Source organism: Pinus tabuliformis, chromosome 4_1 (genome assembly GCF_031772625.1).
Source record: "Pinus tabuliformis cultivar Carrire ecotype Pingquan chromosome 4_1, CPIR1, whole genome shotgun sequence".
NCBI classification, from domain to species: domain Eukaryota; kingdom Viridiplantae; phylum Streptophyta; class Pinopsida; order Pinales; family Pinaceae; genus Pinus; species Pinus tabuliformis.
The window spans coordinates 474,482,257-474,492,312 of NC_142303.1; positions in this window are offsets into that span (position 1 = coordinate 474,482,257).

Sequence of the window (10,056 nt, forward strand, 5' to 3'; positions counted from 1 at the left end):
TTTTCATGGGAAGCTGATCCAAACTCACAACCAAGTCTTTGATGAGTCCTATACATCTCACTCTGCTGGAATCAAATGAATAGAGATCATGGTATTGCCGGGTGATGTCCAGACCAAGTTTATCCATGATAGCCTTGGGCATGAGATTGTGAGAGGCTCCGGAATCGAACGTGGCATTATGTAACACAAAATAATGCACTCTTAAACTGATATAAAAGGGTGGCACATCACTATCAGGAGACTCACCATTTGATGTTGGTCCAAAAATCATTTTAGGTTGATTGTCTTCAACATTCACCATGTCAGACATTGGGTCCAAATTAACCATCTTAGATATTTGTCCTCTATAACTGTTGTTCTTCATTATTTCATTCAAGGGGATGGATACTTTTAATTTTGAAATCTCATTCTCTAAATTAAAAGCGGGAATATTTTCTACCTCTTTGACTGGGATTTCTTTCTTTTCCTTTTCTTTTGGTGCAGCTTGGTGATATGATTGTTTTGCTGATGTTGATTTGCTGCTCTTCGGACCAACCGCCTCCTTTCCTTTCCTTTGTGAAATTGATGAATCATTCTTTGATGCTTCAACATCCTTCCTTTTCTGAATTGGTTTGGCCGGCACATCTTTGTTTCTAAATGAATATTGCTACTACTGTGCGGACAGAGCATTCATATATCCCCTTTGATACTCCTCTGATTCTTCTTGTAAAACAGGGTCACTTTCTAGAATGAAATCTGCATCTTCGTGTGTAGCTGAGCTCACTGCACACTCCTCTTCTTCGATAATGTAAGTAGGCAGCTCATCTGGAGTAAAGAGGTGGTTTTCTTCACCTATTACATTTCCATCCTCATCTGACTCCGGTCCATGTACAAAGGTTTGTTGCAAAGGTGTCTGTATTGGCTGTTGTGCTGTTTGCCCTTGGGCGCGCTGATCTCTTTGTCTTATTCTATATTGTGGCTGCTTCTGGCCACGGAAGTTAGGATTTATAACTTGTGGCTCAGGTTTGTCGAGCTTCACCCTTTCAAGCATCTGCTCTACCCTTTTGAGTAATTGATCCATTGAAGAAGACTCTTCCTTCACCGTGACTTTCTTTTCTGCTTTTGCTCTAGCTCTCTTGGACAGCAGATTTGCTTCAACGCTGACCGCGATTTTATGCATGTCTTCCATTGTAGCCGGTTCTCTCTCTCTTAATTGGTAGGCCATATCAACGTCAAAACCATCCGGAAATTTCATCATAGCCAGTCCCACAGGTGGCTTTAGATGATCTGGAATTTCGTTATAAACTGTATTGAATCTAACACAATAATCTTGGACCGACTCACCAGCGTTTCGTTTAATTTGCTCATATTTAGCCAGAATTTGAAGAGGATTCTTTTTCACTTCCCATCAATTTAAAAATTGTCTTTGTAGTTTAGCCAAGGTAGCGATACGTGCTGCCGGCAAACCTCTGAACCACTTCCTCACTTCACCTGCAAATGTCTGTAAAAAGAGTCTCATTGCCACATTCTCCGCATCGATCTCATGAAGTTCATAGAAGTCTGCCATTTTGTCCACATGTTGCTGGGCAGTAATGCAGTTAGGAGTGCCATCAAAAAACGACATTTTTCTTTGATAATCTGCGGGCATATCATCTAGAACTTGAGGTAGAACAATGGGTGCAAAACGGGCAACCATCACTCTTGGTGGATTTTGCCTTGGAGGTGTTGGAGGAGTGTGTATAGTTTTTAAGGGGCTAGAAATTAGAGTTTGAGGCTGTGCCACAATATAATTATCAATTAACTGGTTAGCTCTTTCGGTTTCTAAATCTACAAGAAATTGCGGATTGGGGACAGTATAGTCAACAGCCCTTTCGGATTTAGACTCAAACAATGATATTTCAAACCGCTCATCAAACTCAAGCTCTACAAGATACTCAAAAATGTCAGGACACGAAGGATTTGAACACGAGAGTTATGGTGCTCTCTTGCGAAGGAGTCTCGGAATCAAATTGGGGTTTTCGTAAATATGAGGAGGACCCGGGTCTGGATTGGCTTTGGTATATCGTCTCAAAGCCAGCGTGCTATTGAGAAAAATCGCAGGACACAACCAACTTACTCAGCCTATCCAATCCTAAACTCATCATCCGGAAGCTTAGAATTATTAAGAAATAAGGGGTTTTGATTTCAGTTGGTCCCCAGTGGAGTCGCCACTATGTTAGCACCTAAATCTGCCCTAGGCTGAAGGAAGGCAAAATTCAGGGTAACCACAAACGACGCTCAGTCTGGTAGCTAGCCCTACCAGAACAGGAGAGGGCTCTCTCCGAGTCACTCTCAATGAATAGATAAGCAAAAAAAGGTTTGAGATGACTTACAGTGAAATATTGATCTTAGGCTAGTAAGTGAATAAGGATACGAGAAACGATTTTTATGAATGACTGAGCTTTTGGGATGGTATGGGACCAATGGTCAGCAAAGAATAGAGAATTTAATACAAAGGCACAGATTACTTCGTGAGGCAAGGCAGGCGGAAAGTGTAGCAATTTAGTTTGAAATAACGCGGAATGGAGAGATTGTTTAGGAGAGTGAAAAGGGCATAGGAACATGAATCCTTTTCAACAGAAGAAGAACACTGAACATGAAATTTTCCCACAGGCAGAGCAATAAAATTGAATTCTACCTTATCTAACTCAGAAAATTTCACTGGAAATGAACATGAATTGAATTATGAAACATAACGAAATACATATGAAAACATAAGAGACACATTTTCTACACTCACAACCACATGAATCTCATGAAACAGAGCCGCTACCTTTCATTAATTCTCTGTCAAAAATATACAGTGAAGAAAGCAGAGTTTCTTTCCCACAGTCTCCCAGAAGTTACAAGCCAACCAACCCTTTGCAAATGGTTTACATACAATATATAGAATGTTCCATGAAGAGATAGAACACCCAAGGGTTGGGGAGTTACTCGAATCATTACAAAATGGAGATGAAGAGCCAACCATCAGCTACAGGTGCAGCGTTACAAACATGACAAATGGCTTGGGTGACCGTTTGCCTTCCTTCGCCACTTGGATAGGAGAAAATATGGAGAGAAAATACTTTAAATGCCTCCTTAGGTGCCAAAAAACCGAAATGTATATGAGCGGGCCTAGTTGGAGAAGTCGTGAAACGAAATTTCACGAAACGGAAGCAAATTGGTAATTTTTCCTGTGTGCGCCGCGCCATTTTCTCTGTGTGTCGCGCTACTTTAGAGCCTGATTTGAGGAAATTGAAGGTTTCCAAAATGTGCCCAAGTGTGCTTGTTGGAAAGCCTGTCCTGTCTACTTTCTAACCCAATAAGAATTTCTAAATTTGGTGCTCATTTGCCCCTCCAAATCTTCATTCTCCCAAGACTGCTTCCTGTGTGTCCAAAAAGGGTCAGAGAGGCCATTTTTGGGTGTTTTTGACCTCCTGGAGACTCAGATCTTGCCCAAATTTCTTGTCCAAGCACCAGTAGTCGTGATTTTTCATGCTGAATCCAAAAATGCAAACCATTCTTCATTTGGAGCTCCCAATTTTTAGCGCTGCGCCAGTGGCGCGGCGCACAGGGAGAAAAAACCTATGTTTTGCCCAAAAATTTGTCATGTGACCAAAATTTCCCCAAATTCCTTGAAATTTGTGCTGGAGGTTCTTTATGGGGTGCTATACTGTTCCAAAGAAGCCTCATCCAAGATTCGAAGCTGATCTTGCTCTTTTGCCTCTTTTGTTGCTTTGCTCAATTTTGCCTTCAAGCTCCTTATCCGGGCCTTTGCACTCATATTTCGTGTCCTGTAATGATAAGCCATGTGTCTCAGCAAGGCATGGTCCTTGTCAGCTTTGTCTAGTAGCCTCTCCAAGTGCATGTTAACCCTCTCAAGATGGGCCTCCCAGTCCTCATTGATCTCTTGCTCCAATGATGTGAGCTCAACTCTTCTTCTTTGTGCAGTTTGGCGATGCTATCGAATGTTTTGTAGCTCCATGATCACCAGCTGATCCTCTAGTTGTTTGTTTCTCTGCTCTAGGTACTTCATGTTCCACTTAGCCCTCTCCAATTCAAGGAATAAGGCCTCAATCACTGATTGTTTCTCTTGGATGATCTCTATAAACTCTGCATTTGTAGGTTGTGTATCTGTCTCATCATCATGAAGGAGAACGAATTCTATCTCTCTTTCACCTGAAGGCCCCTCATCATGCATTGGCTCCTTACCTCTGTCCTGTTCCTGTGTCATCGATGTAGGAAGCGAGGCCCCTTCCACCCCGGGTGGAGATAACACTCGCTTTGCCACGGCAAAAAAATGTCTACTGCCTCTCTGATAGGTGATGAATACTGGCATAGTAGCGGTCTCATGGCGCTCATACTGATGAGAAGGACCACCTATCTCATGCTCTGCCTCTGATACTACCTGTGGAGTGCTGAATAAGTCACGAGAGATGAAGTCTTCCCAAGAAATGCCCTGTAATCCCAACTGATGATCCACCAAAATCTAGATAAGAGCAAAGTGATAAACATTGTTGAGCTGCTGTTGAGGGGTCTTATGCTGCATGAAAATTTTCATCCTGTGTATGTTCCCGCAAATGAAAAATGGGAGGTTCATCATCCGCACCCTGGTAAAATGCATGAGCAACTTGATGTGATAGGCACATAAGCGAGAAAACCTCCCCTCACAACTGAAGTACTTCATGACCAATTTCATGAGCGGAGCATACTCATCTTTCAAAAATCTGAATGGGAAGACTCTTGTGAGATGCCTCAAACAACTGGACATAATGTAAGGCTCATAATGATGCCTATCCACCTTATTTTTCTTATGCCACTGTTCTCCAACGTTTGGTATGTCTGTTGCTACTGAGGTAGTTTCGGGTGTCAATGTGAAGGTGACCTCAGCCAAGATAGACTGACCTCCATGTAAGTGAAGCACAAACAGACGGGCCAACTCATGATGAACTCTGACATTTGCCACCCTTTGACAAAATTCAAAACATGCTAGGTGCTGGAAACATGACATAGCAAGAGGGCATGCCTGCAATTCAATGAGGGTGTTTGGCTCATCCCTAACATGTTTTCCACTCCTGTGATGTCTCCTGGGGGCCTGTTCTCCTGAAGCTGTATCATTGTGAGTTTCCACCTCATACTATGATGAACCCTCAGATGCCATGACTGTTGTTTATAAACTGTATTTAGGCTGCCCCTTTGATGATGGTGAAGCTGGGTGTTGTTTGTGATATCTTGAAATTTATGTGCTTCACAAAAAAATTTGAGGGAGTTTGTCAAATTCTGGGTGCTTTGTCTCTGTGCGCCATGCGCAAAACCCAGTGAGCTGCGCTCTGGGTGTGCACCGCGCTGGTTAAGAAGTTGCACTACGGGCGGGCTTTGTGTGCGCCGCGCCCCTGCCTATGTGCACCGCACCCCTGAAACCTCTTCAAACAAATCACACGATTTCACACTCCACAACCTTGCAATGTTTTCCCTTTGCCTTTGATTGCACAATGGGTTTGGTTTGTGATGGAAACTTGTGTATAAGACTTGGAGGTCATGATTTTAAATTTTGCTTTTTCAAAAAACCCACTTTTATAATGTCATGTTTGACACCTTTTCATTGACTTTAAAACAATCCTGATTTTCACTTTTCCTCTGAATTTTGGCTCAAGTGATGAAATTTTCAGCACTCTTTGCAGGGATTGCTTGACAGGACATTTGGCCATGGAAACCATGACTGCACTTGAAGAAATCAACTGGAGACCTTTTTGAAAATTTTGTCACCAATAACACTGTTTGAATTTTCTTCAAAACAGAGTTTTGAAGAACAGTCGAAGTTTATCAATATGACGATGAAACTATGTGAATCATCACTTTACACGGGCACCACTCTGGTCTGAATGGCTTTACTGGACATATTTAAAGACCACACTGATAAATCCCTAGACCTAATGATCGAAAATGACCTTTTTCCATCAGAGGACCAGACCTTGATTGTCATGGACTTTTGTGATCATTGACCAAAGACCTAAGCCAGCAGGAGCCAGACATGAGGGGAAATGACTAGCATGACTTTCTCCGTCAGATCATGGCATGCCCCTAGCGGAATGCAGCTGAATGAATGGAGCGGGACACATAAAAATGAAATGCATAAAGAGTTTTGATCTCTGACAGAGGGCTGACCAGACCGACTCTAACAAGCTTGACAAGACTTTCAACCACTAATGCTCAATAGTTTATAGATTCGATGAATAGATGGAGAATCCTGGTTGTAGAAGCAGATACATACATAAACACATATGAATGGCTAGCTACAGAAAGCAAATGAAGCTTGAAAATCTAATTTATCAACATAGAGATAAGATGACATTTATCTAGCATCTGATACGGAAGAAAACATGAATAACCTATTCAACTGCAAGCTTAGAACAGAGGAGAAGATGGGAATTGAACATGTAACAACAAAAGAAGCTTGTATTACTGGAATGAAGATGAGACGCTGGGAGGAACAGAAAATCTGCAGTCTCCAAAATTTGAACCCTTCTTCCTTCGAACTTTCAGCCATTTATAGGCTTTTTACAATGCTCTCAAACTCTCTAAGGCTCGAGATGTCTTCATCTATCCCCTCTGTCTTCTAACTACTTGATGTCATAACTAGACAACATGAGCTTAGAGGGCTCTATTTCTAGCAAACACGGTAATCAAATGTTGGTAATTTCGCCACGCTGTCAGGTGGTTCACTCGTGCTAGCGTGTTCCATGATCATTTCCATTGGTTCGGCTGCATTGTGTTGTTGTTTTTTCCCCTTTCAACCATGCATTCTGTTTTTTCAGTTCAACTGTCCGACTGTCAAAAACATTGACAAAGCTAGCAAATTTCCTCCCTGGGTGACTGGTGGGAAGTGGGGTACAGGGCCGTTGGATGGTATGGATTGACGGTCGGGCTGTTGGTCAGGCAGTGGAGATTGAGCCAAGGAAGAGTAGATGAGAGAGTGCACAGGAGCCATCAAATCAATATGATCAATGGACAGGATCATATCACTAATCACAGAGGTGAAGGGTTGGCAGACAATGCGATGAAATTGCGATACGCCGATGGGCGATTAAGCGATGCGCGATAGCCATTGGATCGGTGAATGAAATGGACAATGGAGATTGATCTAATTGGAGATCAGAGAAATGAGAGCGCAGCGGAAAGGAGATGAACCAAGAGTGGACCCGCCGATTTTATGAGTGTGGGTGTATAATTTTTTAAGTCTAGCTTATGGCCAAAGTCGAGCAAGAGGAGACATGGACTGTCGGAGCTAAAACATGGGACATTTTCACTAAAAATAGTAACACTGCACCTCAGGGCTAACAGTTCCAATTCCATTTCATTCTCGAAAATGCATACTATGCACAGATTCTATCTAAGAGAAATGCAGACATGTACAATTCTGGTGCCTGGTTCACCCTCAAAGATACTTTTGCCTGACCCACCTGACGCTGCAACTCATATGATAATATATCTTCCCAATTGAAAACTCGGTCACATGTCACCACTATATTGAGTGTATATATCCAATTCTCCTCGAACATCTCAGTGTTCTTGCGCCCATACAACCGAAAACACATGGCTATAATAGATTGATATACATCTCTAATAATCTTTTTTGAGTTGAATAGGGATGGGTGATAGAAAAACTTGGCAGGATCTCAACACCATGATTTGATAATGTCACTTGTGTCTAGGTCGTCCCATCTTGTTTAAAAGCTATAATTTTCATATTTAGAGGGCTTTAACATCTTATAATATGTTTGCATATATTCACCATAATAGGTGGCAAGTTGAACACCACTCTTATTATGAAGCACAAGGTGAGAGTCATCCATATGTGTAATGATCCATGCAATCACCTATGCACATGGCATGACCAGGAATATACATGTGATCCTATGCATCCTGGACATCTTGATGTTCATGTACACATGAAAATCTTATAAGTCCTTAGGAAACTTTTCCTACATGAATGTGTTGTATATCTTTCTCCATGTGACATTTGTAGTCTTATCATTAAAGCACTAGATGTCTATATATATGGGGATTTTCTTCTTTTTAACTTCGACAGGTTCATTAGTGCTTGATTCTTAGACTTCTTTTGAGGCTACTTTATGAGGTGGAATGGATCCAACAGATGACGACAATATGACAATGTTTGTAGCACAAACAATTGTTTGTGGCAGCACACTCATACTAACAATATTATCTTAAAGAAACCTAACTATGCAACAATACTTGTAAATAATGCACAAAGAGCCATCACATGTAACTGGACATGAAAATTTATGAATAAAAATAACTTTCATGCATCATAAAATAGGCATGCAAACTAGGAGGGTGCACTTTTAAAGCACGAAGGAGTGAAAGGGGCCATTCAAGGCTTTGTAGTGCACTCATGCACTCAAGAAAGTGAAAGGAAACCTCAAGGGAAAAATTTCTCACTCTAAAGGGTTGAAGGGGAGAGTTATTGGGTCTTCATGCCTTCACCATGTGCTCATGCACTCAAGGAGAAAGGGAGGGCACATTGTCACACTCCGAAGGAACGAAGGAATGGGTTGACTAGCCTTCAAGCCTTCACAATGCTCTTGCACTCAAAGGCAAGGAGGGTGCACTATCGCACTCCAAAGAGATAAAGGAAGATGATTCGTGTCTTAATGATGTGCTCATTTTCTCAAGGTAGGTCGCAGTTCTTCGTGGTGAAGAAGTGTGCTCAACAGGAAGACTTGATCATTCTAGGCACAATTTTGGATACTAATTAGGATTCGAGGTAGAGAAGTGCGCTCTACCTAATGAAAGTTCATAAACAAGTTTAAAAAATAGGATTTTATAATTAAGATGAGGAGAAGAAATATCTACAAGGTTATATAGTTTTTGCCACATTCACGGTGGAATATGAAAATCTTGAAGAATGTGAAGAATTTCTGCATGCGACAGAAAATTAACACTTGCAGCATGAAGATAGAGCATAAACACCAACAATTAAATTGAAAAACCAATAAACGACAGTAAGAAAAACAAGAAAAATAGTGAAATCATGAAGGGGAATGAAAATATTTGACATGAAAAACTTACTTGTAGCGTTGGTTGATGAAGAGTCTCTTGATTCCCATTTGTACGCCTAACTCAAATGGAATGATTATGTAAATTAATGATTATATGAGTTGAGTTAAAAAATTTAACATGCAAAATTGATTCATGCATGAACGCCACTTATTGACAAGTGAAAGGACTAGTTAAGAGAAGTTAAGTGGGATCATATTTTCTATGAGTGCACCCACATGAAACAATTCGTTCATGCATGCACCTAGGAAGAGCACATGTCTTCGACAAAAAGGAGTGTGCTCAAGCAAGGCGCACTTGCTCAGCATGAAGGAGTGCGCTCAAGTAGGGCGCACTTCTTCAACCTGGAGTATGCTCAAGCAAGGGGCACTTCTTTGGCCCGTAGGAGTGCGCTCAAGTTAGGTGCATTTCTTCACCAACTTGGAGTGTGCTTTGGTTTTTTTGAGTGATTTTTTTGCTTTTTTTTACTTTTTCTATGATTTTGAGTGTTTTTCGAGTGTGTGCATGGTGAGAAGGCAAGTTTCTAAGTCAAGATAAGTGATGATTTCACCCAACCATGCAATATATAACTCAATCGCTTCTAATGGTTAAGTGATGACACTTACGAAACATTGACTTAGGAGGTTGCGACACTAGGAGAAAACACACAAACAACAAATCAAACAACATGACGACACTAAGGAGCTTAAAATGACAATTGATGTAGGCTCCAAAATTAACATAGGAAACATTTTGGAAGGTTTTTTTTGAAACAACAACACAACGTTAGCTTGACTTTTCTACGTCCCATGATTCTAGCCTTCTTGTCATCTCCTAAGAAGAGATCACTGCCATCATATTTCTTGCACTCGCAAAACCACTCCCTATGGGGAGTGAAGTGAAAGGATGCACCTGAGTCAATCAACCATGCCTCATGATCTACATGTCTACTTGAAGAAGAAGCAAAATACACATCCCCACCTTCATATGAGGTGG